The sequence below is a fragment of the Hypanus sabinus genome, chromosome 16, assembly GCF_030144855.1.
Source record: "Hypanus sabinus isolate sHypSab1 chromosome 16, sHypSab1.hap1, whole genome shotgun sequence".
Taxonomy (NCBI): Eukaryota; Metazoa; Chordata; class Chondrichthyes; order Myliobatiformes; family Dasyatidae; genus Hypanus; species Hypanus sabinus.
In genome coordinates, this window is record NC_082721.1 from 38,200,195 (window position 1) to 38,217,663 (window position 17,469).

Consider the following 17,469-nt stretch of genomic DNA (forward strand, 5'->3'; position numbering starts at 1 on the left):
GCGTTAAGTCAAATGAGCGAGGATTGTGCTGAGCAGCTCGCAGGTGTCCCCGTGCTTCTGGTGCCAATGTAGAATGCCCACTACACACTAAACCTAACCATATGTCTTTGCAATGTGGGAGCAAATGAGAGCACCCGGAGGAAACCCATGGGGCAATGGGTAGAACATACAAACTCTTTATAGACAGTGACATACTTTAACAAAAAGGAGGTAAAACAAGTTGACAAAGTTATACTAATTTAGATATTTTTTCTCTCTCTCTGTAGATTTTCAACCTGCATTTCCTGCATTCTCTTTTATGTCAGATTCTCAGCAGCTGTGGCTCACAGTTCAACATTGATTGTACTCTCTCCCCTTTCCCCACTCTGCTCTATTTATACCCCTCCAGCCGCAGCAGTTGTGATTAAGAAACCTTCACCACCCTCTCTCTGACACCAGCAACAGCTCTGCCTTGATTCCCCTTGCTCCTTCCATTCCTCACCCTTTACTGCGACCAGCTGTCCAACATTTCCCAGGTGAGACAGAAAATCACTGAATTTGTTTCCCTCTCTACAGAGGCTGCCCGACCAGCTGAGTATTCTTGCTTAGATTTCACACTTAAAGAAATACAGAACTTACTGACGTGTTGTCACCATTACAATGAAAAGAAATGCGGCAGTCAGTTCCCAGTAATATCAGCAGGTTAGTCATAAAAGAAGCAGGTTGTGGTGATGTTGTTGGAGGATAAAAATAGGCCTAGGTACCTAGGATAGTTCCCTGTTTCTCTGAAATTACACCATGTGATTTCTTTTAAATGTTGATCCTGAGAGGGCAATGGGTCTTATTTTCACATAACATGTGAAAGACCGTATGTCCAACAATTTCACGTTCTCTCAGGACTACATTGAACAATTAAGAGAGACTTGAATTCACAGCCTTCAAACTGACAGCTGACAGTCAGCAATTTGTTAAAATAAATTGGCACCCAATGCACATTATTCTCCTACTTACTGTTCTTAAATTTCGCCAAGTTGAACATACACACGTCAGGTGTGTGGTGCTCTGGTTACCAATTTGCTCAGGCACCTAGGAGTCAACTGTGTAAATGAGTTGACCCTTTTACATGAGTCCCGAAGAAGGGTCTCAGCCCAAAACCCTGACAGTTTATCCATTTCCATAGGTGCTGCCTGACCTGCTGAGTTCCTGCAGCCTTTTGTGTGTGTTGCTATGTAAATGATAGTTTGCAGGTCAACACGGAGAGTTATAGAGCCATGGAGAGATATATAGCAAAGATACATGACCTTCAGCCCATTAATTTTGTGCTGATCATCAAACATCCATTTATTCTAATCCTATATTTATCCTCCATGGCCTCCTTCTGTGCCACAATGAGGGCCTCCTCAGGGTGAAGGAGCAACACCTTATACTCCATCTGGGTAGCCTCCAAACTGATGGCATGAATAGTGATTTCTCCTTTTGGTAAAAAAAAGATTCTCTCCCCCTCACCACTACTTCTATTCCCCACCCTGGACTCTTACCTCTTCTCATTTCCCCCTGGTGCCCCTCCTCCTTCCCTTTCTCCTGTGGTCCATTCTCCTCTCCTATCATGCTCCTTTATCTCCAGCTCTTTACCTTTCCCACCCTCTTGGTTTCACCTGTCACCTTCTAGCTATCTTTATCCCCACCCCGTCTTTTTATTCTGGTGTCTTCCCCCTTCCTTTCCAGTGCTGAAGAAGAGTCTCAGCCCAAAACATCAACTGTTAATTGATTTCCATGGATGCTGCCTGATCTGCTGAGTTCCTCCAGCATTTTGTGTTTGTTGCTTTGGATTTCCAGCACCTGCAGAATTTCTTGTGTTTATATTCATCCTGTTTAATATTCTCCACATTCCCTTCACTTCCTCCCAGATTCTACCACTCACACACTATTGACAATGTATAGTTTCCAATTCCTCTACCAATCTGCTCATCTTTGGGAAGTGCAAGGAAACAAGAGTACCCAGGTGAAACCCACAGGGGTATGGAAAGAACACAGACAGCACTGGAATTCAGATCACCAGAGCAATCAGGGAGCTGTTCTATTGGCTTCAGCCCTATGCCACCCAAGAATGGTGATGTCACTCAGGGTGTAACATTGATTTAACCCCAGCAACTCAGTTTATGAAAGCCATACTTCTTATTTTAACACAAAGTTAAATTATATCTTATTTAGCTCTGCCTCATGGGATCATCATCTACCTATTGGTGAGAAATCGGATTGTTTCATCTACTCTCTGCATAGTTCTGGATGGATTTCTCTTATTCATGCCTAGTTTTAAGTACTGGACTGGTTGGCGCCCTGGAACCTTCTTGTCCATCCAACTGCTGGAACAATTTATTTCCAGTCACGGAGGGCTGGTGATAACTGTGAGAATGAAGGGGGTGGGGGTGTGGTCTCATCGAGAAAGAGAAGGTGGGAAGAAAATAAAGAGCTCTCCCCGTAGGAAGCCACATCCGCTCAAGGGAAGCTCAGTGTGGTCCAAAACTTGTCCGTATCTCACTAAAGGAGTCATGAATAAAATCTACCAAACATTGCAGCCACAACTAAACCTCAAAGAATTGTCTGTGGTTATCAAGTAACTCAGGTTTTGCTGAGCTGTTCCAAGGCTGTTGTGGAGGAAATGAGCAACGTTTCTCATAGATACAGCCCACCACTGCACGAGGGGCATCACGATTCTTGGTGCAAAGATGGAGACTCGGGTTCATCCTCCGTTGCTTGGGTTGAGAATACTGAATGAGCTTTCCTTACACTGAAGGAGCAGGATTCTTCTGGATCCTTGCACTGTTCTTGCATTTTCCTAATCTGTCAGGAATTTGTGACTGCCACCAAGTCTCTTCAGAAACTTGAGAAATTGGTGGATATGAAAGTCTTTATTCAGCATAACAAACAGATACTCTCTTGGAGATCCTCTTGGTAGAGTCTCCCAAACTCAAAGGACATCACATTTTTATATGCTTAATATCAAAGGCATCATTTACTTTTATGATTTGTGTCTGACAAATGGTTCCTTTGAAGTGCATATTTACAGTGGAAGCTAAATGGTAATTGAGCACACACCTCTGAAGGTCAAACACCTTTGCTGGGACAAACTAGTTCACACAGATGGTCTAAAAGTTTCTGAGGAGAGAGAGGCAGACACCCAGGATTAATGTCGTGAAGGTCGACTCTTCGAGAACACAAATCTCCTGACTATTGTTAGATCAGCTATGCCTGTGACCATGTTTGATGTGCAAAGTGGTAATGTCAGTCGGGTCAGCAAGCTTCCTTGAAATTGCTTACAATAGTTCAAGTAAGCCCATTGTTACTTGGTTTGATGCAGGCCAAAAACATAAACCCATTGTCTAATGTTTGGCTGATGCATATCAGAATGTCTCATGGTCATATCACTTTGCAAATCATATCTCTTAGCAGCCAACTCCTGCCATGGGCCTATATCCTGTGGTCTTTCAGAGAGTACCGTTGATTTGCAAAGCTGTCCTTGTAACTGCAAGCTGATTTCTGATTGCAATATACATTATGAACTGAAGACTGGTTCTCATTTGAATTAATTAATATCTGATATTGTGGCGACCCACTTACTGCGCAGGCAAACTGGCTCACAAATAGCCAGCGCGTGGGGGGAGACTTTGGTAATACACCTCCGACGTCATTTCCGCCTGGAGAGGGCGGGCGCTAGGGATTTAAATGCCAGCACCGCGAAGTTTGAATCAACTAGTCTCGAAATGACTTACTGACTGCGTGTCGTTATTTCAGAGCTGTGTGTAGCACATTGCTACATTGGTGACACCGATGGTCCAAACGGGATTCGGACCAAAGATGACCAACTCTTCATCTGTTCGCGCTTTCGCTAAAACTGCCGACTTTCTGGACACTGCGACCACACGTGTGGTTTAGCCAAGCAGAAGCCCAGTTCCAGATTCGACAGATATCCTCTGATTCCACACGTTACTACCACGTGGTGAGCGCCCTTGACCAGGAGATGGCCGCCCAGGTTGCGGTATTCATACAGTCGCCCCTGGAAGAAGGCAAATATGAAGCTCTCAAATCGCTGCTCATTGGGACCTTTGGCCTCTCACGGCGTGAGCGGGGTGCCCGCCTGCTTCACCTGGATGGTTTGGGAGACAGACTGCCGTCAGCAATGATGAATGATATGCTGTCCCTGGGTGACGGACACAAGCCCTGCCTCATGTTCGAGCAAGCGTTCCTGGAGCAACTGCCCGAGGACATACATCTGCTGCTGGCCGATGCAGATTTCAGTGACCCCCGGAAGGTGACGGCCCGGGCAGATGTGCTGTGGAAAGCCAAGAGGGAGAGCGTGGCGTCCGTTGGTCAGATTACCAGGCCATGCGCCCAACAGCAGACCAGACCAGGCCCGGCAGGGGGGCACAGAGGCAGGAGTGAGGAAGCCAGTGAACAGTGGTGTTTCTACCACCAGTGGTGGGGCACAAAAGCCTGCCATTTCGCCCGCCCTGCAAGGGCCAGGGCCAGGGCCAGGGCCAGCTGCCGCTAATGACTATGGTGGCTGGCCACCAGGACAACCTCTTGTACGTCTGGGGCAAACAGTCGGGACGCCGCTTCTTGGTCGACACCGGAGCGGAGATCAACATCTTGCCCCCGATGGGGTACGACACTCGCAACAGGAAGCCAGGACCCACCCTGAGGACCGCAAATGGCAGCACGATATGGACCTATGGCACCCACACAGTGCAGCTGTAGTTCGGCACCAGCCGGTTCACGTGGGACTTCACACTGGCCACTGACCACTCCTGGGGGTGGACTTCTTGTGAGCTCACAGCCTGCTGGTCGACTTGCAAGGGAAAAGACTGGTACATGCCGAGACTTTCCAGACATTCTCCCTGGGTGAAGCCAAGTTGCTGGCCCCACACCTGGACTCCATCACGCTGTCGGACAATGAACTCACCAGAATCCTGGTGGACTTTCCATCGATTCTGGCACCGCAGTTCACGGCAGCCATGCCCAGACATGGGGTTCAGCACCACATCCCGACCAAGGGACCACCCCTCCACGCCCGCACACAAAGGCTCCCCCCGAGAAAGCTCTGCCTGGTGAAGGAGGAGTTCAAGAGGATGGAGGAATTGGGGATTGTACGGAGGTCCAACAGCCCATGGGCCTCCCCCCTGCACATGGTGCCCAATGGGGGTTGGAGACCATGCGGCGACTACCGCAGACTGAACGAGGCTACAACTCCAGACTGCTACCCTGTGCCGCACATACAGGATTTTGCAGCAAACCTGCACGGTTAAGAATATTTTCCAAAGTAGACCTCGTCCGGGGATACCATCAAATCCTGGTGCACCCTGAAGACAGCCCCAAAACAGCACTTATCACCCTGTTCGAGTTCCTCTGAATGTCATTCGGCCTGAAGAATGCCGTACAGACGTTCCAGCGGCTAATAGATGTGGTGGGATGTGACCTGGACTTTGCGTTCATCTATTTGGATGACATCCTTATAGCCAACAGTTGTCGTCAGGAGCATCTGTCCCACCTCTGCCAGCTCTACTCCCGCCCGAGTGATCTCGGCCTCACGATCAACGCTGCCAAGTGCCAGTTCGGTCTCGATACCATCGACTTCCTGGGCCACAGGATTACCAAAGACGGGGCAATACCACTGCCTGCCAAGGTAGACACAATCCACCACTTTGCCCGGCCCAACAGGGTCAAAGGCCTACAGGAGTTCGTTGGTATGGTGAACTTCTACCACCGTTTCCTACCCTCAGCAGTCTGTATCATGCGCCCTTTGTACACCCTGATGTTGGGTAAAGGCAAGGACATTACTTGGGACGAGGAGCCCGCAGCTGCTTTCGTTAAAGCCAAGGAAGCCTTGGCAGATGCCGTGATGCTGGTGCACCCCAGAACGGACATTCCAACCGCACTCACGGTGGAAGCATCCGACACAGCAGTCGGTGGGGTGCTGGAGCAGCTCATCGAGGGGCACTGGCAACCCTTGGCGTTCTTCAGCAAGCACCTATGACCACCCAAACTCAGGTACAGTGCTTTCGACTGGGAGCTGTTGGCACTGTATCTGGCAATCCGGCATTTCAGGTACTTCTTAGAAGGCAGGCCATTCACCGTGTTCACGGACCACAAACCGGTGACCTTCACGTTCACAAAGGTGTCCGATCCCTGGTCGGCTCGCCAGCAGTGACATCTGTCCTACATCTCCGAGTACACGACGGACATCCAGCATGTCTCAGGAAAGGACAACATCATGGCGGACACGCTCTCCAAACCAGCTGTCCAGGCCCTGTCCCTGGGGGTGGACTATGCAGCACTGGCGGAGGTGCAGCAGACAGACGACGAGATGCCCAGCTACAGGACCGCAGTCTCGGGTTTGCAGCTGCAGGACTTTCTCATAGGCCCAGTTGAGAGAACCCTCCTGTGCGATGTGACTACCGGCCAACCTCGCCCCATCATCCCGGCAGCCTGGAGGCTGCGAGTTTTCGACTCCATACACGGTTTGGCGCACCCATCTATCAGGTCTGGCTGGTCTCCAGCAAGTTCGCGTGGCACGGACTTCGCAAGCAGGTCAGTGAATGGGCCAGAACATGCGCGCAGTGCCAAACAGCCAAGGTGCAGCGGCAAACTAAAGCCCCGCTACAGCAGTTCGAACCCACCCACTGGAGGTTCGACCACATTCATGTGGATATCATGGCCCCCTACCAGTGTCCCAAGGAGCGTGGTACCTCCTAACGATGGTAGACGGGTTCCTGAGGTGGCCAGAGGTGGTCCTGCTCACCGACACATCTGCCAATTCCTGCGCCCGAGCACTGATCGCAACCTGGGTAGCACACTTCGGGGTACCGGCCCACATTACCTCCGACAGAGGCGCCCAGTTCACCTCCAGCCTGTGGTCGGCTGTGGCCAGCCTGTTGGGAACGCAGCTGCACCACACAACTGCCTACCACCCACAGTCGAACGGACTGGTGGAACGCTTCCACCGTCACTTGAAGTCGGCTCTCATGTCCCGCCTGAGAGGACCTAACTGGGTGGACGAGCTTCCCTGGGTCCTGCTTGGAATTCGCACAGATTCTGCATGCCTCGTCGGCCGAGTTGGTGTACGGCGCGCCCCTGGCCGTCCCAGGAGAGTTCATACCAGCCCCAGGGGGCAAGTGGAAGAACCCGCAGCAGTCCTGGACAGGCTATGCGAAAGGCTCGGCAACCAGGCCCCCGTACCAACTTCACAGCACGGACAGACCCCAACCCATGTACCCAAAGACCTGCAAAACTGTAAGTTTGTGTTTGTACGAAGGGGCTGACACCGGGTGCCGCTACAGTGGCTGTACGAGGGGCCGTTCAAGGTGATCAACAACAACGGGTCCACGTACGTGCTGGACATTGGGGGGAAAGAGGAGGTTTTCACGGTGGACCGACTCAAACCGGCCCATGTGGACTTGGCGCAGCCGGTCGAGGTTCAGGCACCGCAGCGCAGAGGCAGACCTCCCAAACAGAGGTTGATCCAGACTGTGGACATTGGGGGGTGTATCGACGGTTCTGGGGGTGGGGGTTATGTGGCGACCCACTTTCTGCGCAGGCGAACCGGCTCACAAATAGCCAGCGCGCGGGAGGAGACTTTGGTAATACATCTCCGACATTATTTCCGCTCGGAGAGGGCGGGCGCTAGGGAGTTAAATGCCAGCACCACGAAGTTTGAATAAACTAGTCTCGAAATGGCTTACCGACTGCGTGTTGTTATTTCAGCGCTGTGTGTAGCACATCGCTACGATAATTCACATAATTCCATAGTTCTTCAATAATACTTAACTAGGAACTATATTTCCTGAATGGATTTTAATATAGTACAAAAAGCACAAGTAGTCCTGACATTAAACATCGGGTTTTCATTCTGTGGCAGTTCTCCATTACATTTATCTATCATGGCTAATTACTGCAACTATACCTGACCTGAGCTTCGAACCTGTTCTCCCTTCTTTTCCCTTTGCTCCTGTGCCCCCACCCTTCTCCACTGCCCAATAGAAGCAGGAGTAGCTCGTACTTCCTCTCTCATTCAGTTCGTTGGTGGGCATTCTGATCTTTGGCTTTAGCCTCATATTCCCCCCCTCCCCTCCACAAACCCTGATTCCTACAATCCGTCTATCTCAGCATTGAAGTCGCTCAATGATTCGGCGTCTATAACACCTTTAGGACCCAAATGCTGTGGAATTTTGCAGCGATGGTCTTTGTAAGGAAACTTGTTGGTCTGTTGGTTTGCTGCATGTTGCCAGCGTGAGCACCAATGCTGACCACTTAGAAGTGACTCGCATCAACAGTATGAGTCATAGAATCATGCAGCACAGAAAAAGGCCTTTTGGCCCACATTGTTGATGCCAGCCATCAAGTACACCAATCCCAATTGCCAGTGCTTAGTCAGTAGCCTTTAGTGACTTGGTAGTTCGAATGCTTGCTCAGATGAGGGACCCTTATACTGTATCACTGTAAGAAACCAGGAGGGTGGAAATGGAGTCTAGGATCACTTGATAATCATGGACACTTGCAATCTAATTGCCAGTGCATGTCAAATATAATTCACTGGAGTTTGTCTTCTGGAGTGCATTACTTTGCTGCTTTACTGGGGTTCCATTAATTTGTCTCATGCTTCCTCAGAGTTTAGATGATTCAAAGTCTTTCATTTTGTTTCAAGTGCTTGCCTTAGCTTTTTGTCATTTGTTTGTATCTGTCGATTCCTGTGTAGACATTTTTGAAGATATCCAAACAGCAATAAAACTTTAAAACAGCCGTGTATATGCCGAATACATCGTTCCATTTGAGTTTTAACCTTCTTTAGTCACTTTTGCTAAGAGACAAGTACTTATCTGCAACTAAGGTGCTTTTCATTCTCATATACCATATAGTTTATCGGTTTCAATATCTAAAAAAATTCCACTGCCAGGGTTTAAGACTGACCAAACTCCACACTAATGTCATTTTGTAGCTTGCTATAGATATTTTTACTTTAAATTGGAAAATATTCCTCTGTGCAACCTACTTTCACAAATGACTTTCCAACAGTCAGAACTGTGTGAGTTCAACCCCTGTAGATTAACACTAAGTGATGAACTCTAATATAGATGTTTTATTGTCCACAACAGCAGCAAAACTGCATGGATTGTCTCACCGTAACTTCTAATGAAAAACTTACTCCTCACTCTGAATTGTGCTTCTATCTGTCTCTGCATTCACATTGGCAGGGTAATACTATGTGCTCCTTCTTCAGACATGCATAGAACTTTTTAAAGCAGGATGGACAATGGGGGTAGCTGTTTCCCAGAATTTGGAGAGTTCAATATTCATGTCATTGGGTTATGGCCTACCCAGGCAGAATATGAAACGCTGTTCCTCTTAGTATTTAGAGTCATCCTGGCAGTGGAGGAGGCTGAGGACAGACATATTGGCATGGGAATGGGGAGGGGAATTAAAATGGCTGTCAATTGAGACTCTAGAGACCCATGGTAGACAGAACGCTGCTGTTCAGCCCAGTGGTCTGCTTTTCAGAAGCTTTTTATGCCGAATATCTTAGACCAGATTTTATTGTTCCTTAAACCATATGCAAACCTATCTCTTGGTGTGAAATTACGATAATATCTTCAAATATGCAGTACTTAGTATGTACTTCAGTGTGATGATTTAATAAGCCACCATTTCTATTTTCATATACATAGATGTACAACAATTTGAGTTTTGGAAAATGAGAAATGATTAATTTCTGGGAAGAATTAAGATGGTACATGCAGATGTAGCAGCTCATACACATTCAATTCGAGTTTAGGCTGAGGAGAAACTATTAGTCAGTGTTATAAATCTTCGGAATTCTATATAACATACAGGTACAGTTGCTTATGCACTCAAAATCATTTGAGGCTGAGGTCTAAAGTAAACTTGTATGCAAAGGGAACAAGAGAAGGGTGATTTAGGGTTAGCCATTGTCTTATGTAATAGAAGATCAATCTTGAAGGACCTAAAGTGTTTCACTTTCTTATCTCAGTCAGCTTGAACCTTGCTTTGTTTCATTTGCTACAGCGGGACACAGCAGACCGAACATTTGCAATAAAGTACATGCATACGAAGTGATGAACCTCAGCTGCAAACAATTAACTTTACGTGTGAATGCTGCCAGATATTTCAGTAGAACATTGTGGCAGGAAAAGGAAACTGTGATACATCCAACTTGTCAGAAAAGGGTAACTTCTTTCAGAAGCTGATGTTGGCTGATGGAATGCAGTACAATAAACTCAGGCAATGATAAAGAAAACAACTTTTGAATTTATTTTTGGGGAGGGTTATTAACAAAAAGAAAACAACCCTGATGGATTTAATCAGCAAGATATTCACCTTGCAGATTTTGCTGGTTGCAGGTAAGTCGATCAATAAATGTAAGGCATCAAGCAATTTACTTGGAGTAGGCACGATGACCAATAGATCTCTAGATAATCTTTCATATGTGATTGCATTTCGTTCAATTGCTCCAACTGTTTATATTATCATGCAAATATAGGTGGATGAAAGTATCTTGTTGAACAAGAATCACAGAATCCTGAAATTAAAATGATATGGATAAATACTGTGAAGGTCCATTTAATTATGAGTAGATTGTTATTATAGTTTGTTCTACTAACAGTCTATATCAGGAGGTTTAGAGTTCATTTTTAATAAGGCCTCGTTCTCAGAATGACTGTAAGCAGTTATTAAAACTGCTGTTGATTATACATTAATTTTTCATGGAGTTAAATAATTTCTGCTTTACACAAACACCAGACCTTCAGGTTAATCCAAAATGACTCTGAAACAAGACAAACGGAGGCATTTGTATCACTTAGTTTGTACGTTAAATGGCAATAAATCCAGTAGATGATATGCTTAGTTTTAAAAAGAGCTTCAGGATATTAGGTCAACTGGGCATTTTTGAAGGTTACCTTATCTTAAATGCTTAAAGATCTAGAATTTTGTGTAACTTAAGTAATTAGATTTTTAGTTTTGAAAGAAGGATAGGTACAAGCAAGTAATCCAGAAAGACTAGTAAACAGGTTCCTTCACAAGTCTTGTACTGATAAATGCAACGTTAATACATTGTCAAACTATTGATTTGTTTTACTAATCACGACCTTTCCTTTAAACACTACCATTTTAGCACCATTATAGGGATTGACACAAGCGTGTAAGTCCTCACATGGAGACCTCTTTTGGCTCTGATTATAAACTTGCCGAATACAAACGGTTGCCACCATGTCACCATAACTCAGTGATAGAAATGTTAGATCTTCTATTAAGTATGTTTAAAGACATTTTTGAGGTATTTGAGTCCTGAATACCTTACTACATTATGCATTTGTGGACATGGAAACATAAAAAGTGTTTACGACTTGATTCTGCTCTGTCTTTCAACACAAGAATGGCTAAACCTCTTTCTCAATGCCATTTTCAATCTCTTTTCCCATATTCATTGAAACTCTAATCACGTTCTTAAATGCACTCAGAATTAACTTCTAGTTCCATTACTAGCACAAACAAATTGGCTCTATCATGTGCAATAAGTCAAAGCTGAAGTTTATTCCAAAATGACACCACACTAAGACTCACCTCAGCACTGAGCTGATTCTGCAGCTGTGGCCTGGAACCATTGGGATTCACCTCAACACCGAACTGACTCCGTGGCTGTGGATTAACTTTGGGGACTCTATGGTTCATGTTCCGTGTGTTATTTGTTTATTTTTAATTGTTTGCATGATTCGTTCTTTTTTTTTGCACATTGGGTGTTTGACGGTCGTTGTTGGGTGGTGTTTTTTAATGGCTCCTATTGTGTTCCTTTGTTTTGCGGCTGTCTGCGAGAAGACAAATCTCAAGTTTGTAAATAGTATACGTACTTCGGTGATAAACGTACTTTGAACTTTGACAAAGTGAGTATGCAACAAATCTGGCTTTAAACAATGCTTAGAAGGTTTATTAAGTCAACCGGGCACCTCTGAAGGTTACTGCTTGATCCTGTGAAAATGTACAACCTGAGATAGTCACACAAAGCTTACCAAGATTCATATATTAACTGTTCTTGGCAACGTTTGAATACAAATTATATGTAATATTTTCATCTTTTTACTCTCCATGAAGTCTGCAGAAAATTAGTCACCTACATTTAATTGTCCAGTTTACCAGATTTACCTGGCAGAATTGCTTCAACATACTCTCTGCCCCTTGCAGTATCTACTATTCTCTCTCCTGTTCCTGTCTCTCCCACTTGCATTACGTAGACACATTTTCTCTGCTTCCCATGCATTCCCTCTCATTTCTTCTTACATATGCTTTTCTCAGTGCTCGTCCACTGTACACACAGATCCTTCTTGTAATACAACACCATTGCCTTTCTTTAGAGGCACTTGGGCCGATCGCCACAAATAGAAGGATATGAAAGTTGCCTCTAGGCAGACAGTGCCTCCTCTGTTGCGAAAAAAAGATGAATTAAGGCAATTAATATACAAAGGGTGTCAGGGTGGAAAGATTATAATTGTATGTGATATGAAGAGAGGATAGATAATAGAAGTAACAGATGACTGGAAAGTGATAATCATGTCTGTAAAAAGCATTATCTTGAATGGTTACTCAGATGGGTATCAATAATGTACTTCATTGCAAGATTTTTCAAAATAACTTTTGTCCTGGTCATTAGTACTTTATTATTCAAATAAACAATATGCTTACCATAGTAGAATCTTCTGATTAAATGGGTGTAAAAATATTGTAAAATTAAATAATTCTTAGTTCTGGTAATATCGGTAAGAATAGTGAACTACCTATCAGTTAAATTGATATATATTGCAGCTTGTGTTTTGACCACTGTTAACCTGATCAGTGATCAAAACACATGCTGGAATATATCACCGAAGAAGGATTTCATAACAGACAGATGGAAATAATAGTATGACCAGACTCCTTCTGTACAGTTTTGAAGGAAAATTTATGTTAGACAAATATATGAGTTTTTTTGAAGATTTAGGTATCAAGGTAGATGATGGGAAGTCTGGTGATATGTTGGAAGGATCAATGATTCACTGAGCTTGGAGAATAAAATGGGATTAACGTGGATTATGTAGATTTCAGGTGGGGGAGAGTTTGATGGTCAGCATATACATGATGGGCCAAAGCACCTGTCTCCATGATACATGACATTCTGACTCTTTATGATTTTTGATCTTTGCTAATGATACACATTGGAGGGACCAGGTGTACAATGTTCGGACCCGAAATTAAAAACAAATGCTGTGGGAACCAGAAAATGAAATAAGTCTATAATGGGACAAAGACAATTAAAAAATGGACAAGAAGGAAGTGATTAGTGTATAAATTGAGAAGTTGTTATTTGTTTTGGTAAGAAAAGTAATAAAGTAATTTTAAATAGTGAAAAACTGTGAAGTGTTAAACTTCAGAGGAATTATGGATATCATTTTACAGAAGACACAAAGTTAACGCTGATACAGAAAGCATTTAAAAAGGCAAGTGGGTTGGAGTACATTGGGAGGGATTTTTAATGTGATTATATAGCCTTTTATTCTTCATATTCAAGAAAGTATTAACTGTGATATTATTGAATAGTTAGTTGAAAAGCTAAAATGAAAATACACAATATTCCTGCTTTGGTTTCCTCTCTGGAATCTCAGCATTAGGACTGAGTACCTAATCATGATTGACTTCATCGCAGTACTGAAAAGTCATCATTACTTAGTTTTAAAGAAAATGTTAAATGGATGCCATTACTCAGTCTGGATTCATACGAAGGTTTTATGTTATTTATCAGAGAAATGTAGAAAGCTTTCCTAATTTATAATTTTGAAAGAAAGGCTATTAGCAACCTTTACATTCCCTGTTTCTTATAAATTTACTAGTGCCTTTGAACGTTGCTGGTGTAGCAATAATCTCTAGAATAATTGATGGTTTCTTAATGTAATTCTCCTCAATTATATTATGCATCAACCTTTTTTCAATAACTTGCACTTCTTAAAAAATCATAAAATACTGCACCTACATTTGAGTATCTTATGCTGAGCTCAAGTGGTCTACAAGAAAATTCTTTGAAGTATGTACCTACAAATTTTCACTGGCATCTCTCTCACCACTAACCAGCTTGGTGGTCACAGCAACAGACACAATTTTTAATGCTGAATCTTTTCCTCTCACTGTGCTGTGAAGCTTATGAAAATATAAAATCTGAAATATAAAGTGGGAAATCTGAAATATCATGAGAAAATGCTGGAAACAATCAGCAGCACAGGCAGCAACAGTGAAAAGAGTCACAGAGTTTACTTTCCATTTTGAAGATGCTTCATAAGGACTTGGAAAGAGAGATGAAAGTTAGTAGTAAGTTGCAGTGAAGTTGGGGGTAGGGTGGTTGAACAGGACAAATAGAATAACCCCGATAGGGTGAGACCAAGAACACCATTGTGACAAACTGTTGATGATGTTTTCTGGTTGATAGCTTAATGAGAAAAGTTTAACATAAGATATACACAAACAAAGGAATGTAAAAGCTTTGAAAAGTGTTGAAATAGATTAACTCCTGCCTGAGATGTGACTTGCAGCCTCTCCAATTTACTCACCATCACAACAGGTCAACAGTAGATGTTATTTCATTGGTTCTTCACTCAGTCGTGAAACAACTGGACAGTGAAGATGCATACACCAGGATGCTTTTCATTGTCTATAGCTCGGCATTCAATACTATCACCCCTGAAAAACTACTCAATAAGCTTCAAGATCTGGACCCCAATATCTCCTTGTGCAACTGGATCCTTGATTTCCTCACTTGTAGACTCCAGTCAGTTTGGATTGGCAAGAACATCTCCTCCACAATCTCCATCAGCCCTGATGCACCATAAGGCTGTGTGCTTAGCCCCCTGCTCTAATCACTTTCTCATTATGACTGTGAGGCTAAGCACGGGTCCAATGCCACATTTAACTCTGCTGGTGACACCACTGTTGTTGGTGGTGATGAATCAGCATATAGGAGGGAGATTTGAAAATATGGCAGAATGGTGCCACAGTAACACCAATTTCACACTGAATGTCAGCAGCACCAAGGAGGAACATCACTGACCTCAGGAGGAGGAAAGTGGAGGTCTATGAGCCAGTCTCTATTGGGAGATTAGAAGTGGAGAGGGTCAGCAACTTTAAATTCTTCAGCGTTATCATTTCAGAGGATCTGTCCTGGGTCCAGCATGTAAATGCCATTGCAAAGAAAGCAAGGCAACTCCTCTACTTTCTTAGAAGTTTGTAAGATTTGACATGCCATCTAAAATGTTGTTAAACTTCTATAGATGTGTGGTGGACAGTATATTGACTGGTTACATCATGGCCTGGTATGCAAACACCAATGACCTTAATGGAGAAGCCTATAAACAGTAGTGAATATGGCTCAGTCTATCATGGGTAAAGCCCCCCCCCCCACCATTAAGAACATCTACATGGGAAGTGCTGTCGCAGAAAAACAGCACCTATTATTAAAGCCTCCCAGCATCCAGGCCATGCTCACTTCTCATTGCTACCATCAGAAAGAAGGTACAGGAGCTTCGGGACCTGCACCACCAGGTTCAGGAACAGTTATTACTCCTGAACCATCAGACTCTTGAACCAGAGGGGAGAACTTCACTCAACTTCACTCAACTTCACTCACTCCATCACGGAATTGTTCCCATAAACCTTGGACTAATTTTCAAGGACTCTTATTCTCATGTTCTTGGTATTTATTGCTTATTTATTTATCTATCTACCTTTCTATTTATTTATTTACTTATTTGTTATTATCATTTCATTCCCCCCCCCCCCCCACTTTTTGTACTGGCACAGTTTGTTATTTTTTTGCACATTGGCCCTTCGTCCATGCGGTTGGGTGAGGTCTTTCATTGATTCTCCTGTGTTTCTTGTACTTACTGTGATTTCCCACAAGAAAATGGATCTCAGATTTGTACATGGTGACATACTGTATATGTACTTTAATAATAAATGTACTTTGAACCTTGAAATACAGAACTGTAGGAAATACCAATCAGGTCGGGCAGTGCTCGAGGAGAGAAAAATATGGAGCCAATTTTCTAGACAGATGAACTACAGCAGAAATTACCAGTTCTAATACAAAGAGAAGAATGATTGTGTCTGAAAGTTCACTCAGTTACATTTGTGATGAGAGCATGTGTTGAGACAGGGGTTTTGGCTTTATTATATTGAATACTGGAGCAAGCTTAGTGGGCCAAATAAAAATTATTTTCTGTGTTTTCTGTGATGGAAAGTTTTTATATTCTCATTGAAATTTGTGCTTGAATTATTTATTCACCTGAACTCAGTCAAAATCTTGGAACTCCCTAATAGCATTGTTGATTAATTAATGGACATCATTAGTCCACACCTCAAGGATTACAAAAGTTTAAGAAAGTAGCCCACCAACTACTTCTCAAGAGCAACTAGGGATGGGCAATTAAATGCTGACTCAGCCTAAAAAACTCACGTACCTTGAATGTATAGTACATTTTATTTGACATGCTTGAGGTAGCTTTTCCTGGTAACAGATCTTTTGAGCCAATGGTGCTCCATTGTGGGCTTGATGTTGGACTTTCCACCAATACCCATGCTATTTGTCTGTACACCACACTGACAGCTGCTCCATCACACTAATACTAACTATTAGTAATCACTAAAATGTTTTTCCATTTCTGGAAGCACTCTCCATTTTTGGAGCTACTTTACATACTCAATCAAATGTTATATCTTAAGTATAGCGTATGATAATGAAGATTGGATAAACTCGTCAGTTCATTCACATGATTCATATAATAGCATGTGGTCTGGGAATGCACCAAAGTCACAGTGCCAAACGATTTCTGTAGAACAGCAATATAACCACTGAGTGCCTCTCCAGACCAAATGTTACGGGTCCAAACTCATAGCTTTCTGGTCTGCAATGACATTGGGTTGAAATAGTTTTGTAATTTATTCGTTACTTCATCTGTTATGACATTGATTGCTTTATGAGGCACAAGCAAGTCTGAAAACATTGCACATTTCTACCAAAAGAATGAGACGTTATTTATAGAGTTTGCCTTCATATCGGTTGTTTGTCCATCTGTGAATTCCCACGCTACAACGGGCAGCTTCAGTGAGATACATGGAATTTCAACTTGAGCTTGAACTTCAATGGGCCTGCGGTTAATCGCTGCTTGACATCCTCTTATGGATCTGACTTGCTGGTGGTGTTGAAAAATCCAGGGACTGTGATGTTAGTGTTAACCGAAAGGTATGGTGTCAGGTCGGAGTGTTCCTTGATTAGTCCGTGGGAAGCTTTTCTAGCTTTGGCAAAAGTGCCCTAAAGACAGTGAGAGGATTTTGCAAAGTTTAATGGATTACATCTTGTTTTTACCTAACCTGGTACATAGGTCAATCTTTGCTGGAACCACCACTGTT